At 38.1% G+C, this 20,147-nt stretch overlaps 1 protein-coding gene across 1 annotated transcript in view; it reads right to left on the bottom strand.

The window, feature by feature from the left end:
* The window catches only part of CHST15 (carbohydrate sulfotransferase 15), a 135,239-nt gene extending 115,357 nt beyond the window's left edge, over window positions 1–19,882 (bottom strand). The window contains exon 1 of the mRNA XM_051981611.1: window positions 19,723–19,882. The gene's annotated coding sequence lies outside the window, so the exon portion shown is untranslated. The remainder of the gene's footprint in view (window positions 1–19,722) is intronic.
* Window positions 19,883–20,147: the final 265 nt, after the last annotated feature.

Here is a 20,147-nt window from a genome sequence, read left to right on the forward strand (position 1 = left end):
GAACTGACTCAAATTTATAAGAAATCAAGCCATTCTCCAATTGATAAATGGTCAAAGGATATGAACAGACAATTTTCAGATGATGAAATTGAAACTATTACCACTCATATGAAAGTGTTCCAAATCATTATTGATCAGAGAAATGCAAATTAAGACAACTCTGAGATACCACTACATACCTGTCAGATTGGCTAAGATGACAGGAAAAAATAATGATGAATGTTGGAGGGGATGCGGGAAAACTGGGACACTAATGCATTGTTGGTGGAGTTGTGAACGAATCCAACCATTCTGGAGAGCAATCTGGAATTAGGCCCAAAAAATTATCAAATTGTGCATACCCTTTGATCCAGCAGTGTTTCTATTGGGCTTATATCCCAAAGAAATACTAAAGAAGGGAAAGGGACCTGTATGTGCCAAAATGTTTGTAGCATCCCTGTTTGTAGAAACTGGAAAATGAATGGATGCCCATCAATTGGAGAATGGCTATGAATGTTATGGAATATTATTGTTCTGTAAGAAATGACCAGCAGGATGAATACAGAGAGGACTGACGAGACTTACATGAACTGATGCTAAGTGAAATGAGCAGAACCAGGAGATCATTATACACTTCGACAACGATATTGTATGAGGACATATTTGATGGAAGTGGATTTCTTTGACAAAGAGACCTGAGTTTCAATTGATAAATGACGGACAAAAGCAGCTACACCCAAAGAAAGAACACTGGGAAACGAATGTGAACTATCTGCATTTTTGTTTTTCTTCCCGGTTATTTATACCTTCTGAATCCAATTCTCCCTATGCAACAAGAGAACTGTTCAGTTCTGCAAACATATATTGTATCTAGGATATACTGCAACATATCCAACATATAAAGGACTGCTTGCCATCTAGGGGAGGGGGTGGAGGCAGGGAGGGAAAAAAAAAATCGGAACAGAAACGAGTGTCAATATAAAGTAATTATTAAATAAAAATTTAAAAAAAAAATAAGAAACCAAAAATAAATAAATAAATAAAAAGTATTGCTATAAAAAAAAAAAGAATCAATTAGCAGGATATTTTGGAGAATCCTATAGAGACTTAGATGAACTGAAGGGGAGTGAAATGAGCAATACCAGGAGGTCATTGTACACCACAACAGTAAGATTATGTTTGAATAATTCTGATGGACATAGCTCTTTTCAACAGAGAGGTGATTCAGGCCAATTTCAATAGATTGATGATGGAGAGAGCCATCTGTAGCCACAGAGAGATCTTTTGGAACTGAGTGTGGATCACAACATAGTTCCCCCCCACACACACTTTTTTGGCTTGCATTTTGTTTTCTTTCTCATTTTTTTTCCCTTTTAAATCTGATTTTTCTTGTACAGGATAATAAATGTAGAAATATGTACAGAAAAACTGTACATGTTTAACATATATTGAATTACTGGAAAAGGGAGGGAAAAAAATTGGAACACAAGGTTTTGCAAGGGTAAATATTGAAAACTATCTTTGCATGTATTTTGAAAATAAAAAAGCTATTATTTTAAAAGAAAAAAAAAAGGAAAATCCACACCTCTCCCCAACTACACCTTTCTTTTTGAACATCAGTTGTACCAGAGGTACCACTACATGCTAGGTACTATGTAAGGCAATACATTTATATGTAAGGATCTGTGTCTTCCTAAAGCTGCACTCACCTATGACTTAGTCCAAGGATTCTTAATCTTTTTGGGTGGTGGACCTTTTTGGCAAAGCCAATGGACCCTTCCCCAAATTGTTTTAGTCCCTACATCTCCAAGTAAAGGAAATGATAGATTACAGTGGGAGGTAAAGATGTAATATTTTCCCCATCTAAGTCCCAGGATCCCAGAAATCTATACATGGAGCAGTAAACCTTAAGTTAAGAACTCCAGACTTAAATGATAAATTCTGTGAGAGTTTCCTGAGGCACATAAGCATCTATCCAACAACTCATCAATGTCAAAGAGCACATTTGAACCCAGATCTTCCTGATTTGATAGCCTACTATCAAAATGACTACATCAAGCTGCTCCTGAAAGGTGGAAGATATAAGGTACTTCAAAAAAGAACTGAGCTCTAAATCCAATTTCCTCATTTAATTTATAAAAGAACTGAAATTAAGAGCATTTGAATAAGTTACCCAAGATCAGCCATTTCATCAATCAGTAGCAGACTAAAAGCTAGCTCCTAGGTCTACTGGCATATTATCTCCTAATCATTTTCTTTTCAAGAATACATCAAGAAAAAAAAAATGACCTTAGGATTTAGCTTAGATCAAACCTATATTTAAAAGCTGAGACAAAGTATAATGGTTACGTTTTGCTCATAACTAACATGAGCTTTAAATTGACATGACAAAAGAGTCTATCCAATTTGGGGCAAAGGAATCTTAAAAAGCAAAGCAAAGCAAAACAAAACAAAACAAAACAAACAAAAAAACAAAAAACAAATCCTCTTGGCTGTCCTTAGGAGCACATGAGAAAAATCATGCAAGTGTCCAGGAACAAAAAATAAGTGGAAAGGGAGCTGCTGTTGACAGCTCTGTGGAGAATCATGATGTTTGCCCAATATTGTCTCATCAAAATAATCTAAATAAAGAATTTGAGAACTAAGTGTTCACAGATTCATCAACTCTCAAAAAGGGAAAGGGCCCTTGTGTTTATTCCATTCTGTATTTGGAAAAGAGTCTTCTCTACAGGATCCCCTAAAAAAGATCATCCAGTCTCTGATGATGATGGGGAACTCAGTGCCTTTCAAGGCACCTGGATCTATTACTGAATATTTCCAGTTGAAAGGAAGATCTTTTATATCAAATCAAAATGTGTCCTTACACCTTCTACCCAATCATCCACCATCTCTGTCCCACAGCTCCCTCATCTGTTAAAGAGATGGTATTGTAGTTCTACCTCTGAATACAATAGAATGTGCCCAAGTACAGAAACTCTCTTCTAAGAGCTGGTGGGAAAGAATCTTTGACCCAAATTATTTTACTTTATCTTTTTTTTTTTTTAATTAAGGCTTTTTATTTTTAAAATATATACATGAATAATTTTTAACATCCACTCTTATGAAATCTTGTGTTCTAAATTTTTCCTTCCCTTTCCCCTACCACTTCCCCTAGAGGGAAAGTAATCTAATATATGTTAAATGTGCAATTCTAGACATATGTCCACAGATATCATTCTGCAGAAGAAAAATCAGACCAAAAAGGGGAAAAATGAGAAAGAAAATAAAATGCAAGCAAACAACAACAAAAAGAATGAAAATGCTATGTTGTGATGTACTCTCAGTCCTCACAATCCTCTCTCTGGGTGCAGATGATTCATTCATCACAAGACCATTGGAAATGGATGGGCCAACTTCTTTATGCTTCCTGTATTTCTCTTGCCTATAAGTCCCTATAAATACAATGGCTGCAAATAAGGTCCTATATTGCTTTTCATTTTAACTTATTCCTAAATCTGCAACTTGAAGTCTATGAGACACAGAGCCAGTATATCAAACATAGATCTTGACTTAAGTTTAAGGGTCTTGGAGGCAAGCTCATTCTCTTTGTCTCTGTCTCTCTCTCCAATTGCCAACACAATCCCACACTAACGTTCTGTGTTTCCCATTAAAAAGAAAAGCAGCAGCAGCCCTGAACGATAAAGAACAGGAAAATATGGACCTTCTAAGGTCTTCTCCACATTTCTGCAGAGTTCTTCCCATCTTTTCTGGGGCATTTTGGTTATATTTCACATGCTAATACTTGATTCAACTGCAATTTCATTTACCCCTTTATCTTGTGACTAGAGGAGTCATTTTCAGAGGACTCAGAAAATCCACTACATGCCTTCAGGCAAGTCACTTTAACCTCCAACTGGTAAACTAATCCCCGACTGCAACAAAATACACTCTAGTATAGTAACTACATTAGGAACAGACAAACTAAATTCATGTTATACCTCTCTTGTCTACAAATCTCTATAAGAGACTATAAATGTAGCCTTATTTCTTACTAATGAGAAAAAGGCAGTGTCCAGATAAGGTATTATCTTCCATTACTAATGGCTATTTGGGTTTATTTTTCCCCCAACTCCAAGTTGTTCTTTAGAAGAAAAGGAAAACAGGGAGACTCCACTGTTATTCAAGAAATATTTCAAGGTTAACATCACACCATGAGGTCTCTTCCAGCCTCTAAGTTTTTTGAAATCTATAATTTTATTCCCTGTTTTTTTAAGAGTCAGGGTATAATATGGAGAAAGGGCATTGGACTGAATGGCAAGAAACCTGGATTCAATTCCTGACTCCAACACTTAGTACCCATGACACCATGGGTATGACTCATTTAACCGGAGGCTCAGTTACCCAGGAATGACATACAGACAAGACAAAAAGAGAGAGGTAGATAGTAAACATTTTATTAAGTGTTCATTGTGTACCACAAGCTGTCCTGGAGATACAAATGAAAGCAATGAAGCATTTTCTGCCCTTAAATTAAATTGGGAGAAGACAACATATAAAAGAAAGCAACATGATGGAGGGAGAAGTATTCTGAGAAAAGTTAAGTGTCCTTCCTAAAACAGTGCTCAAAGAATTATACCATTATCTACCCACAGAGTTGTTGCTATAAAATATGAAATACTATATAAATGAGTTATTTTTATTTCTCCTTCCTCTGCCATAATTTTCTATATGACCTTGGGGAAGCAGAAATGTATAATGAAAAGAAAACTGAATTGGAACTCAAAAATTTGAACTTGAATCTTGTCTTTGCGACTTACTAGTTGTGTGACACTAGGAAACAACTCTCTGGAAATACATTTCCACACTTGTCCATTGAGGTTGGTTGGATTCAATGCTAAGATTCCCTCCAATTCTAAAATTGCAGATCTTGTGATTCTCTATCATAGCTGTCTAAGAATAAAATTGAAACTTTCCCCAAACTTCTACAGTTGATGTTTTAAAAAAGAATTTAAAAGATTATTTCCCTTAATTTTCCTTAAAGAAATATTGACTTCAGAATTAAATGATGATATAAAGATTGCCCAGAAAGGGTTCAAATTTAAATCACAGACAACTAGAAAACTACAGAACGAATCATCAACAAAGCAAGAACAGAAACTAACATGTAGGAATGTATATGAAATTCCCTGATCTTTCTCTTTCTTTCTGTGTGTGTGTGTGTGTGTGTGTGTGCGCGCGCGTGCATGCTCCTATGTCTCTGTCTCTGTATTTCTTTCTTTTTCTGTTTATGTCTTTCTGACTCTCTGTCTCTCTGTACAGACACACATACCTCTCTATTTGTATAAACACCTTTCCCCTCCAAAATCTGTGATTCTATCATTTTTCTAGTAAGGAAAAGCTATGTGCCCCCTGAAGATCAGCAACCCTTCCACATTACCCAAGGAACTCATGGTTAATTACCTATCCAGGTTCACACAGCCATTGCCTCAAAGGGGAGACTCTAACCCAGGCCTTCCCAACTAAGCCATCTCTCCCTTGACTATGCTATGTTGATTCTCAAAGTCTTGGATTAGCAATGTTTCTAAAGGGCCTCATAGTTTCTACTATAAGGTAGCTAGATAGTTCAGTGAGTACAGGACCAGATCTAGAAGCATGAAGACTATCTTCCTTAGTTCAAATCTGAACTCAGAAACTTACTAGCTGTGACTCTGGGCAAGTCACTTAACCCTGTTTGCCTCAGTTTCCCCATCTGTAAAATGAGTTGGCGGAGGAAATGGCAAATCGCTCCTGTATCTCTGCCAAGAAAACCCAGAGTCATAACTGAAACGATCAACAACAAGAAGTTTCTGCTGTCATTGCCATTTCTACTACAGTCAACTGAGCCAGAAAATACATTTTACAAAGGAAGTAGCTGGATTAACAATAGGCCACAAAATTATCCATGATAATAAATCTCTGTCAAAAGCTTATTTAGCAAATGCAGTTAATTGCTTACTGTTTATAGATACGTAAGGTAGAGTTATGTAATCTTATTTGTTTAATGTGCATATGTTAATCTGAAATATTTACTATGTCACATATTTTAAAATACTACATATACTCAAATATACCTAATACAGAACAAGGAATGTTAATTTTTTCAGAAATGTAAATATTTACCACATAAAAATCATACTTAGAATTTAAGAGTTCATAACTTAAACAGATGCAATAATACCAGCTGTTGTATGGCTGTTGGAGAAGGGAAGTGAGAGCCACAATGCTTTCCTGCCTGAATTGCTCTAGCCCAAGCTACTCAAATACCAGTTCTCCAAACACTTCATATTTTTTTCTTTTATGAATCTGAAAACAGCTACAAGGAAACAAGACTGCCACTTTTTTTTGGAAATGAATCTATATCTAACATAAGGATTTTTCCAGAGTTAATCCATCTGAACTTGTTGAATGCTATGGGTAAATTGGTCTACAATCAGTCAACAAATGTACTAAGTACTTAGATATTGATTGGGCATTGTGCTATGCATTTGGGATACAAAGGCAAGAGCCCTACTCTCAAGGAGGTCACATTTTAAATTGTCTTGAGAGAATATCAGGGATGGCAAAGTGCGCAATCAGTAATCCAAAAAGTGGTATTTAGGCCCTAGGACTTCCTATTTAAATATGATTTGGGGCAAGTCAACGGGCTGCTTCCTTGTTTGTAGAATGAAAGTTTCTTTCACTTTTCAACCTACAACTCTGCCAGTTCTGGTGCCCTGACAACTCAGGTAGTAAGAACACAGGCAACTTAAGAGACAAAAGATGTCAGGAGTTTAAATGCAGTTTCTGCTGCAGAATCTTACATAAGCCCCTTTTCATATTCCTCATCTCTAAAATAGACATAACACCAATACTTCACAAGTTTGTTTTGAAGATGAAATCATTTTATAAAATTATAAATTATATATAACATATCTATACAAAATTATAAATTATAAAACATTATAAACCTGTCTATTATTATTATTACATATTTGGGAAGACAAGTGGCATTTACAACAGTCATTTCTCTTAGAAAACAGCTATATAATGTGTCAGTTGTTCATTTGTTTTTAAATCAGGTAGACAGAGGTCTTCACTAGTCTTTGCAAATGATTTTGTGAGAAAAATGTAAGAAGTAAGATTAATAACTATTCACCATCACAATTTAGAGAAAGTACATTCTGCCAATAAGGAGGAAGAGCCCTGAACTTGGAGTCAAGAAACTTAGCTTCGCTTAGTATTTGCACTTTTTGTTTCTTTTTTTCTTTCTTATTTTTTTTTCCTCTTCTAGTCTGAAAAGGAGAAATTCCTGGATTCCCTTCAGTTCTAATCTGCTTAATCTTTTCCAGGCTACTCTGGACTTTCTCTACCATTACCTCCAATACAGATCTCCCAACTCTCCTCCCTCTCCTTTTAGCTACCTTTTAATGAATTTTCTTTCCCTCACTAGAATGTAAACTTCTTGGTGGCACCTTCTTTCTTTTCACTTGCATTTATAAGTACATAATAAATAGTAAGTACATAATAAATGCTTATGACTGACTGCCCAAAGCAAATATATACACATCAATTTCCTTGCAATACAACTGGAAGCCTTCAGATACTTCTAGTTTGCCTAATTGTTTTTCCTTTGTAGCAGCAAAGATTCAATTGGGGGAGGGAAGAGAGGGAAGAGGATTCAAAAAGAACTGCTATAAAGCCAAAAGTATCATTTTATTAGAAATAAAATCAATTTGTGTGGAGGGGAATTTTTTGCACCAAGTAGAAAAAGGAGCCTTCAGTGCTGGGCTGTGGAGTTTGTCTTTTACTCCTTAGTCAATAGAGAATCACTGATAGTTTTTGACAAGACAGGAATGATATGGTCACGTCTGATGATGTGGTGTGGGAGGCTTCTTGCAGCATCAGGAAAACCTCTATGGTCTCTTTGGGCTGCTTGGCTGGTAGGTAGTATGAATAGCAAGGTGCCCCTATTTATTCCTCTCTAAGCACAAGAAGCAAAATACACCAAAAACGTCTGTGACCTTCTAAAGGAGACTTTATGACCCCTTCAGGTGCCAAATGTAAAATTCTGCGTGACTTGGACATAAATGTGTGCTAGAGAATTCCTCAGACTGTCAGCTTGAGGAGGCAGCTTGCTGCAGTATTTCCAGGATAATTTTCAGAGCTTAGGCAACTCTCTTTACTGATGATGAAGCAGGATACCCATCTCATAACAGAGAGACTATGGACTCAGGATGCCAAAAAAGACATACATTTCCCAACATGCAAATATGGGAGTTTGTTTTATTATGAATAATCAAGAATAAGGGTTTTATTTTCTTTTTGACCTACTCCCCATCCCCAGAGTAGGGAGATGCTAGGAGATAAAGAAGGGCACCCCCAGAGACAGATAGCAGAGAGACAGGAGATAGACAAGAGACTCAAAGAGCTAGTGTCCTGGTAAAAAGAGATTTCCTACCTGGAAGTTCCATATGACACTGAAATCACAGGGCTATATATTTAAGACAGGTGTTCCTAATCTAGATCTATGAATTAAAAACAAACAAATAGATACATACATACATAAATAAATCTTTATTTGAGTGTAAATGTTTCCCTTTGTAATCAATCTGGTGGAAAGGAAGGAAGGAAGGAAGGAAGGAAGGGAGGAAAGGAGAGAGGGAGGAAGGAAAGAAGGGAGGGAGGGAGCGAGGGAGGGAAGAAAGTAAAACATACAATAAAAAAAAAAAAATACAAGGCCTGGGGACCACAACACTTTCAAGTATATTTAGTACACTGGAACTAGTTTAACACATAATTGGAAATATTTAACAAAAGAAATAAAACTATAATAAAACAAAAATAATATTATGTTTTAAAACTAAATCAATGCCCAGCCCTCAGGGACCATTATATATAGTTTAGTTTCTAGTTAAGTGGGATCCCATTGATCTAGGTTATGGTTCTGGGTTCTCACATGTATCAGCTGTATGACCTGGGGCAAGCCACAAATCTCTGAGTATCAGTTTTCTCATCTACAAAGCAGGATATTATTATTTATACTACTTGTTCTACAAGAGTTAAAGCAAAGTTCTTTAGCTTTTTTATATCTGGGACCCCTCTAGTAGTCTGGTGAATCTTATGAACCTCTTCTCAAAATAATGTCTTTAAATGCTTAACGTGCATAAGATTGATTACAAAGGGATGCACTTACATTGGAATGAAGATATTATTTATTAATTTTTAGTTCATAGCTCTTAAAGATGTAGCCCTGTCATTTCAGAAACATAGAGAACCTCCAGGTAGGAACTCTTTTACCAGTGCACGTTGGCACCTGCCATGTGTAGTTTTAGAGAGCTGCCTTGACTATTGAGAGATTAAGCAAATTGTTCATGACCAAGGATCAGGACTTGAATCCAGGTTCTTTATCCAATATATCACATTATCTCCAAAACCATAAGTAAGCTCTATTTAAATGAGAAGCACTACCAAATTATTACTAATCCTTGGTCATATTTCTCTCTTCAACAATCATCTAAAAGAACTGAATTAAATGGTATATTAAATACTAAGAAAGCATTTCATATATATTAATTCATTTAATCCTCTTAACACTCCTATACAACATTACGAAGATTATTAGGTTCCTTATACAAATCTGTATTCCTAGGGTTCAAAGATGGTAATTAACTTGTCCAAGTCATACAGCTAAATAACTTATACAGGTCTTGGTTGACTACTAAATCCAACAGTCTTTCTACTATCCCAGAAAGACTAATATTATTGAAGGCTAAGACCAATTCTTAAGGATGAATGATTCAATTATCATTTTATTTCAGAGGGAAGACACCAATTTATGGAAAAGTCAAAGTGCCTTGATCCAAGTCAAAGGACCACAAAAAAAATTAGCAGTAGTGCCTAGCATGAAATTCAAGACTCTTTCCACCACTCATGAAAGAGATGATTACAAAGAAGTAAACTCCACTCCCAACCATAATGCTCAATCATTCAATCAACAAACAATTTAGTTAGTGCTTACTATGAGTCAAGTCCTGCGCTTAGTAACTAAGCTATACCTCTACTCTCTTCAAAAAAGAAAAAGAAAAAGAAAAAAGAAAGAAAAAGATCCTCTGTCCTCAAGGAACTGACCTTTTTTTAAGGAGAAGCAATGCATGTGCACATATGCACACACACATACACATACTTTTTTTAATATAATGAGTTCATATATTTAGTTTGTACTATGTCCAAGAAAACTAGACTCAGTGCTAAATACACAGAAATCGCATGATAAACTCTTTGTCCTCAAGGATCTTGCTGTAGTGCTTTGAAAATAGTGATCATTTTATAAACAGTAACTTTAAAATCTAGTACCTTTTATTTATTTATTTATTTTTGCCCAGTATCACACACTGCTTACCTGCATCAAGTACCATGATGCTAAGATGTCCCAGAGCTCACAGCCCTTTAAAGGCATCACTTATTCAGGACAGTTGTTAAACAATCATATTTCAATCCAATTTTTTAAAACTTGTATACTGGCTAATCAAACTTACATGCCAAGATGGGACAGAATAAATAATTCCTTACAAACTTACAGCAACTTTCTCAAAATACACTCTTTCTTGAATCATTTTAGAAATGACCTCAGTGAGGGGGAGCAGGCTGGAGAACATGCTAAGAAATGATCATTGAAAGAAATGGCCCACGTTTATGATGCAAGAGGAGAAAACGGGATCAGGATGCATATCTGTCCTCAAATATTTGAAGAGGTGTCATCCAGAAGAATTATACTGTTCAGCTTGGTCCCAGATGGCCTAACTAGGAGTAATAGAGGAAATTCCAAAAGTTTTGGCTGGCTGTTAAAGGAAATCTTATCAGTGCTCTCCAAAAGGAAAATGGGTTGTCCAGACAGATAGTGGATTTCCTATCACTATATGTCTTCTAGTGGAGATGTGATAGCAACTTATCAGGAACAACAAGAGCCACGTGTTAGCCTCGATAACTTGAGGTGTTTTCCAGCTCTGGGGCACTAGGATTCTAGCTGACACAACTAATGTGAGGTTAGAAGTTCATAGGATTTAAAGCTAGAAGAAAGCTTAAAGAACAAGTTGTTCAAACTCCTAATTTGACAATGAACATCAGGTGACTTGCTCAAAATTATAGAGATTAATTAAGAAATTGATAATAGGTCTTTTTAGTAAAAAAATTCATAGAGCTTTAATTCCACCTTCTTAGTTTTGAAGATGGGGAAACTGGATCTTGGAGAGATTAACTTTTTTTTTCCTTAATTAGTCATGGGAATTTATTATATATAGTTATCCTTTGTTTTATAGCATTAACAATTCATAAGATTAACTATTTTGCCCAAGGTCACAAAAGTAGTAAGCAACTGGAATAGAAATTTAGTGCAGGACCTCTAACCCCAAATACAAAAATGTACATTTTTACTCTACCAGACTTCCTCCTTACCAGAACTAGTTCTCAAACTGGAGGTTTCTGAATTCTAAATTCTCACCATACCACACCACACTATCTCTTTCTTCACATGGTTAATTTTGAAGTCAAATCACTGTAAATTGACTGGTTACAAAAGTCAGTAAGCCAGTGTTCTGCCCTTTACTTCTTTATAGAGAAAGTTGGGGAAAGGAAAAAAGGGGCAGGAAACAGAGTAGGTAAGACATAGATCCATATTCTTCCCAGAGCTTATACCTGACAGGGTAATTATGACATGAATAATTAAACATAGTAAACGTATCATTGCTTTGAATATTCTCTAAGTGACACCTGGCCTTCATAAAATGCTTTAAGGCTTGCAAAATGCTTTACAAATATTTTATTTTTATCTGATAACTTGGGGAGGTAATTCTATTATTATTCCCATTTTACAGATGAAGACACTGAAGCAAAAAGAAATTAAATCCCTTTCCCAGGATCACACAGATAGTAAATATCTGAGGCCAGATTTGAATTCAGACCTTCCTGACCCCAGCGTTCTATCCACCTAGCTGTCTAGCATGGTCTTTTGAGAATATTAGATGGGATGAGATGTCCTAGTATGAGATGGCCAGGAACTGCTCAAATTTCTTTGCTTGCTTTCTGGTTTGCCACTGCCCTTGAAGGAGAAGGGGCATGAATGAAGTTATTTAAAGATTTCCCTAATGTTTTGGTTGGCTCATCACAAACCCACTGTGACATTGGGATGTTTCGTAATGAACTGAGATTGTAATAATGTACTTGGTATTGGAAGAATGAACCAGTGAATTCAGTTCAGAGCTTCCAGGGGAGCAAACACATTCAGCCAGGGTGTGTTTTGTGAAGAGATCATACTTGCCTAAGGAAAATTGGCCTAAGATAATTTCTAAGAAACTTCTGGCCACACTCATGGTAAAGGAAAAAGAGCACTAAATCTGGAGTTCAGTGGATATGTGGTGAGAATCTCAGCTCTGTCACTGTGTAATATAGGACCAATCACTTAATGTTTATGGACCATGGTTTCCTCAATTCTAAAATAAATGAGTTAAACTACATGACATCTAAAGTTCCTTTCAGACACTATGACCTATCCTTGAACAAGACAGATGTCTTTAAAATTTTTTTTTTATTTTGAATTTATGGAATAAAACAAGCACTGCCATAACATACTATAAGAAAAGATATGAATATACATGAAACTGCAAATTTATCATGTACAACTTGCTATTCCTTTTAAAAATATATAATAAAAAAAAAAAAGAAAGAGACAGACAGACAGAAAGAAAGAAAGAAAGAAAGATAAAGAAAAAAAGAAAAGAGAGAAAAGAAAAAAAAAAAAAAAGAAAAGAAAAAGAGGGAGGAAGGGAAGAAGGAAGGAAGGAAGGAAGGAAAGAAGGAAGGAAGGAAAGAAGGAAGGAAGGAAGGAAGAAGGAAGGAAGGAAGGAAGGAAGGAAGGAAGGAAGGAAGGAGGAAGGAAGGAAGGAAGGAAGGAAGAAAGGAAAGAAGGAAGGAAGGAAGAGAGGGAGGAAGGGAGGGAGAGAGGGAGGGAGAAAGGAACAGAGGAAGGGAGAAAGGGAGAGAGGGAGGGAATGAGAGAGGAAAGGAGGGAAGGAGGGAGGGAGGGAGGGAGAAAGGAAGAATATAATGTCTCCACTCTTATAATAAACAGCAGTAGTGAGCATCTGAGTTACAATTACAAGACCCTGGGTATAAACAGTTTTATTACTTACCTCAAGCAAGGAAGTCTGGAACTCAGTTACCTTATATAAATCAATTATTTTTGATTAAGCACCTATCCATGGGCCAATATATGTACTATATATTGTGTAATATGTTAATACTGTGCTAAAATATGTACAGTGGGAATAATTACTGTACCTTGTTTACTCTTATGAAGATCAAATGAGCTAATCTAAGCAAAAGGCTTTAAAAACACTGAATCAATATCTAAATATAAGTTGCTATTAGGAGGCACGATGATGGCTATTCTACCTACCTGTGGTGAGAATTGAAAGGACCAATGTATGTGGAAGGAATCAGTGTGGCACAGGTTTAATATGCCCATTACATTGCTGAAGCAGTAAGAACTAATGGAGAGTGCTGTTAGTCTGGAAGGCAGGAAGATCTACATTTGAGGTTGTCTCTGATACTCAGTGGCTACCAGATCCTGGTTAAATTATTCTCTAAAACCTAGAGAACAAATCTACATTGATGGAGGGAATTGTTCTCACTCATAATTCCCTTCACCAAAATCACAGGTTTAATTCATTTTTAAATTTCCTAGGCAGAGTTAATTGAATGGATAAAAAAGTAGGCAGATAAATATGTATTGTATCTAGGATATATTGCAACATATTTAACATATATAGGACTGCTTGCCATCTTGGGGGGGGAGGGAGGGAGGGGAAAAAAAGAAACATAAGTGATTGCAAGGGATAATGCTGTGTAAAAATTATCCTGGCATGGATTCTGTCAATGCAAAGTTATTATTAAATAAAATTAAATTTAAAAAAAAAAAAAAAGAAAAAAATACAATAAATTATATATTAAAAAAAAAAGTAGGCAGATTAGATACTGGTGAAAAATTCAGTGATGTTTCTTGCATTGTTTGACTTTTGCACCCCTACGTTTTGGAGTATGCTAAATTATTCTAAAGATTATTTTTGTTATCAATTCACAATTTTTGTTTAGGGTTTCCTGTGATTTTTTAAAAGCCATGTGAGTTCTTTTCTGAATCATTTTGCTAAGACAATATATAACTGATCATTCAACCTCTCATAAAAGGCATTCCTTCATTTTGGCACCTGGACAAATTCCCCTGCTCTTGGCATTCAAAAAAACCCAAGGACTCTTTTGACTTTGCCCAGGGACTATGAAACAACTCTAGGAATTGTAAAGAAAGATGGAAGCATTTACAGAATCATAAGTGACAGCATTTGGATCATTAGCAAGGGCAGAATGTTTTCATCTTGTTACACTATAGTAATCAATGAAAAGCAACGAAATTTTGTGTACTACATATCTCCAAATATGTCTTCTTCCTTCTACGTTGCTGAACACTGGTATTGAGGTAATATATTACATGCCATAATGCTATACCTACCATAAAGGAAATTGAGAACAGAGTGGGAGAAATATTCAGAGTTAGTGGACTCTCACTGGGTCCCAGATTTGAATCCTGACTTTTTTTTTTTTTTTTTGGCTGAGGCAATTGAGGTTAAGTGACTTATCCAGAGTCACACAACTAGGAAGTATTAAGTGTCTGAGGCTAGATTTGAACTCAGGTCCTCCTGACTTCAGGGCTGGTGCTCTATCCACTGTGCCACCTAGGTGCCACCTAGCTGCCCCCTTCTCACTTCTATTTTATTGCCTATACAAACTTGGATAAATAGTTTCCTTATCTATAAAATGAAGAAGCTGGACAAGATGACATCAAGGTCTCTTCAAGCTCCTATTATTCTCTATATAACAATATATACTGTTGACAAATATACTGAACAAGGCACAAACTAATATGTTCTGTATGGTAGATCACAAGACTAAAGTATAGTAGAAAAAAGCTTGGATTTGGCTAGAATCAGAACATTTAGATAGCTGAACAGCATATGTACTCAGACAAGTTTAAGTTGTAAATAGTTGCCTGGCAAAATTTAAGCTATAATAAATTATCTTTGAACACAACTACCTTCAGTTCTGTACCTTAGTTTCTTCATCTCCCAGATGAAGATAATACTTTCAATATCTACAAGTATAAAACTTTTCTTGATCTAGTATCAATGCAAAAATTATACAAACACAAACACACACACACACGCATATACATACAGATTCTTTGTAGCCCTGACAATACACAATTATTGATTCGAGCAGAAAAGGATCTGAGGCTCCATCTAATCTAACTCCCTTATTCTAGAGATGAGAAAATCAAATTCCAAGGGAGGTGGTGACTTGCCCAAGATCACATAAGCAGGAAATGGCAAAACCTGAGCTAGAACTCAGAACTTCTGATTCTAAAACCAGCATTCTCAGCTATTATTTGTCCTCACTCTAATGCTAACTGGATGGATAGTCATGGACAAGCTGCTCTCTAAGATTCAGATTTCTCCCTGTAAAACCAAGTGATGTCTAAGTTTAAAGCCAGAAAGACACCGCTACTCCTTTTATTCATACTGGATGGAGAATCTCCTCTTTCACCCAGTCCAAAAAAAAAAAAAAAAATCCAAATAAATGACTTGGTTCAAGAGGAGATTCTTTGCCTCAATTGCTACCTATCCTTAATCACTGAATGGGTGCAGCCTCAGTCAAATGAGATCTATTGAAGGCCTTAGCTTAAAAAGACCAAAATCTCTCATTTCATCCAGGACCATCTCCAGTCACCTTGATCTATAGCTTACCACTGGACTCAGATGTCTCCAGGGGGAAAAGTGAGACAAGTGACTTCTCGCACAGTCCTTCCTCTCTTAAACCCAATTCATGTGAATGTCATGGCATCATATCCTTGATGTCATGTTCTTCTTCCAGTAAGAAAGACAAACAATAACAACAACTGGGTGGAGTCCTATTAGGACTTCTGGAAATCTAAGAAATAAATATCCTTCATTGCCAAACCAAATTAGAAAAAAAAGTATAACAGTTTAACATTTTAGCAAATTTTAGACCAGCATCCAAAGGCTTCCAATGAGTTTCCAATTTACTCCTGAAAATCGCATACCATTAACTCATGAAATATGAATGACAATAAAAGGAATCTCTTTGTTAGGTAACAAAGCTGTCATACAATCCCACAGCTATCCAATGATAGAAGGTGCAAGAAGAGGAGAATTACAAGACAGAGACGTGAAATTTAGGCTAGGATGAGTTGCCTGAAAAGAGTCAAGCCATAATAAGTTGCCTTTGAACCTAAATGCCTCCTCAGCAAATGCTCTTCGAAGAATCTATTTCAGACTGCCAGCAGCCTGCATTTCAGGACCATTCTTCAAAATCTCAAATATGCATTACCAAGCAGGGCTAACTGTTTCTCAAAGTGGAAAAAGAGGGAGGAAAATGCTCTAGGTAAGAATTATAACTAATGTCTGCTGATAACATACATCCTGTGTGTGTGTGTGTGTGTGTGTGTGTGTGTGTGAGAGAGAGAGAGAGAGAGAGAGACAGAGACAGAGAGAGATGGAGAGAGAGAGAGAGAGGGAGGGAGGAGAGGGAGAGAGAAAAAGAGAGAGAGAGAGAGAGAGAGAGAGAGAGAGAGAGAGAAGGGTGGGAGAGAGAGAGAGAAAGAGAAAGCGAGGAAGAGGGACAGAGAGAGGAGAAGAGGGATAAGGAAGGAGGGATAGGGAGGAAGAGAAGTTTGAGACACCTTGGTGTAATGGGGAAAGGTTAGGCTTAAAAACATAATACTCACGTTCAAGTCTTTCCTCAAATACAAACAAAACTTGGTGACCATGAGCAAGTTATTTAAAAATCTCAGTACCTCCATGATTCTCCCCACACACACACAACTCTCTAAGGATATAAATTATAGGAGTTATGGATCTGAATCAGTAGAAGGTCTTTCCATAGTAGGAGTTCCAGACATCAATGAAATCATATTTTCAGACATATAATATCTATCTATCCATTCATCATTCAACCTACCCATTTATCTATCTATCTGTCTATCTATCTATGTCTATCACTTATATCTCTTGAGGCTGAGATCAACTAACTGACCAATTGCAACCTATATTTTAAGAATAAGAACATTCGTATAAATACAAATATATATAAATATGTATTTGTATGCTTATGTATAAATAACATGTATAAACACCTTGAACAGAGATCTAGTGGCTGATATATATAAATATACATCATATGCACATCTATACACACAAGAGTTTCTATGGAAGTAAAATATTGCATGTAAAAATGTCTATTGTGTTTAATAGCATACAGATACTTACAATGTATTCATACAATATACATGTCTAATTCCTGCTTCTCGATGTTACATATAAAGTACCATGTGTACATATTATATGTATAAATGTCTCCATATTAAATATAGGTTAAAATTGATCAATCAATCCATCTGAGTTCAGATGGCATAGCCTACTAAGGCTGTGAGATCACTTTATACATTTTAATGACTTAGATCTTAGGTTCCCCTCACAAGATGACATACAATTTATTGAAAAGCAAAAATAAAAAAAATTCCTGACTCAGCACCATGGGGACCCTCTTTCACTCGTTAACACATTCACCTCTCCCATCCCCTCCCCTCCTCTCTCCATGTCATCCCCTCATGCTCTACCTCATTTAGAAAAGATGCTACCATATCTTACCCCACTGGATGCTGCCCCCCATATCCCAGAGACCAACTAGGGATACCGCAGCTGCTGCGGATCTGTTTAAGCAGTTCTGCTTTGGAGAGCACCAAGTGATCCTGTGTCAAGCTTCATTAGAAAGACAGGGACCCTGCGCAGTGGAGGAATGAGGAAGAGAGTGTAGGAGGGAAAGGAAAAGGAAGTGCATGGGGGTGTGCGGGCAGTAGAGGGGAAGGAAGAGAGCAAAAGTTCAAAACCTTTCTGCTTTTCAGCATAACAGTTAACCCGAGAACAATACAATCCGAGAGGAAGCTCCTTCCTGGCCTCTAGCCTATACTTTGGGCTAAGGTGATCAGTAGCATGCCAAAGCTCTAGGACAGAAGATCTTCAACCAAGCAGATCTCTGCTCCTTGGGGAGTGCGATTCCACCAAGCACCAAGGCTCAAGAACATTCCTAACCCCCAATTTCTCACCTTTCCTTCCCATTCTTCTAGAAGAATTTAAACTCCTTGAAAACAGGACAGTTTAATTTTTGTCTCAGCATCCCTGCACCAAGCCCTGTGCCTTCTCTCCACTTCAGCTCCAAACAACAAACATTGTTAAGTGCCAACTAAGTGTCAGGCAGATTTAGGCACCGGGAATACAAAGGCCAATCGTCTATAATTCACACTTGCCACTGAGTATCAGCTTAGTCTATGTAGCACTTAAATGTTTATAAAGGGCTTTGCAAACATCTCATTTGATTTTCATAACAATCCTGGGAGGTATTATTCCCCATTTTATAGATAAGGAAACTGAAGAAGTAAGAGGTGAGCTTTACAAACATTATTTCATTTGATCCTTATAAAAAACCCAATAGGTAGGTGTTATTATTATCACCATTTTACGGATTTAAAAAAAAAAAATTGAGGCAGGCATAAGTAAAGTGACTTGGCGGAGTCATCCAGACAGTAAGTATCTGAGGTTAATTGTGAATGCAGATCTTCCAGATCCAGATTCACCGCTCTATCCAACATGTCATCTAATTAAATGCTTGTAGCAAGGATCTGAAATAAATTCAATGAATTTCCTTTTTTCCGACCTACCCCCAGTCCTCAAGATCCCCCGAGTTCTCCTGTTCTAGCCCCACCAGCAGCAAGCGTCCTAGATCTTGTGGGGATCTCCGAGCACAGTGCGAGTTCACTCCGCCCAGGAAGAGCAAATTACCTCGCTACTTGTCCCGAGGGAAAGAGGAACCCACGTTTGGGCTTCCTCCTTCCGAGGAAATGTAATTCTGTCAAAAACGCGCGTGACGTTAGAGGGGGACCTGAGGTTGAGTGGGAAGGAGATGGAGGAGAAAAAGGATGAGGAGGAAGAGAAAAGCTGGGAGCGTCTGCCGATAACTTGCTCACCAAGTGCGCTTTGCCCTCACCAGCCTCACCACGTATTCTTCAAGAAGCAGCGGGACACCCGACGCTCTGCCAAACGCTAGGCACCCAAGATACTCCGAGACTCTCTGAAAGCTGCCCCGAAACAGAAAAAATACACTCCGTGCGTGGAGGCTGAGTACGTCCGCCTGCCCTGGGGGCAAAACGGGAGGCAGAACAACTTCCCTGGGGGAACCCAGAGCTCTTCCGAGCCACTCAGTCCCTCGTACCCAGAGCACCTCAGTTAACCCCCTCTGCTGTCCATACCCAACAGGCCAGACGCCAATCCGCACTCTCCACCCTCCCCCCTCCCGCCCCTCCGTGACCTGGGGCCGCCCACTAGGAATTCTGAAGCTGGACCCGCCACTCGTGCGCGCGTTCATTCCGCGGACTCAGCGGAGGATCGGTGCCCACTGAACTACCCCCTCCCCTGGTTTCCACTCATTTTTCTCCTCAGTTTGTATGGCCCGCGATGGGTATGCCCCTCTTGTCCCGCTGTAACCCTCACCCAATCCTACTTATCTCTCTCGGGGTTCCCTGAATCACCAAGCCTCCCCCCGCAAGCCCCGAGAGCAGCTGAAACTCACAACCATTCAGCTCCAGCTGCCTTCTCCCGGCCGCTTCCCGCAGTTCGGGGAGGGGACGAGCAAGACCGGAGGCTCGAGACCCCCTTCCCCTTCCCCAGGCGACTTCCTCTCGGAGCTCTGCTCCCTGCCTCTGGCTGCCTGGAGGAGGATTGCCGGCTAGCCAGGCGCGCGCTCTTGTACAGCCCCCGCGCTGATCTGGAGATGTGGGCTGGGAGGAAGGAGAATGGGAGGGAGGGAGGGGGCGGTGCAGGGAGGGGGGCGGGGTGGTTCAGACCTGAGTCTCAGCTCTGCCAACTCCTAAGTTCATTGTCTACGTCCTTAGCCCGTCGCTCCAGCCGCCGCTACCGCCGCCTCCTCTGCTGCTGCAGTCTCCGCCGCCGCCACCGCCGCTGCCTCTGCCTCTGCCTCTGTAGCGAGAAGAGCGC

Source organism: Antechinus flavipes, chromosome 2, assembly GCF_016432865.1.
Source record: "Antechinus flavipes isolate AdamAnt ecotype Samford, QLD, Australia chromosome 2, AdamAnt_v2, whole genome shotgun sequence".
Classification (NCBI taxonomy): domain Eukaryota; kingdom Metazoa; phylum Chordata; class Mammalia; order Dasyuromorphia; family Dasyuridae; genus Antechinus; species Antechinus flavipes.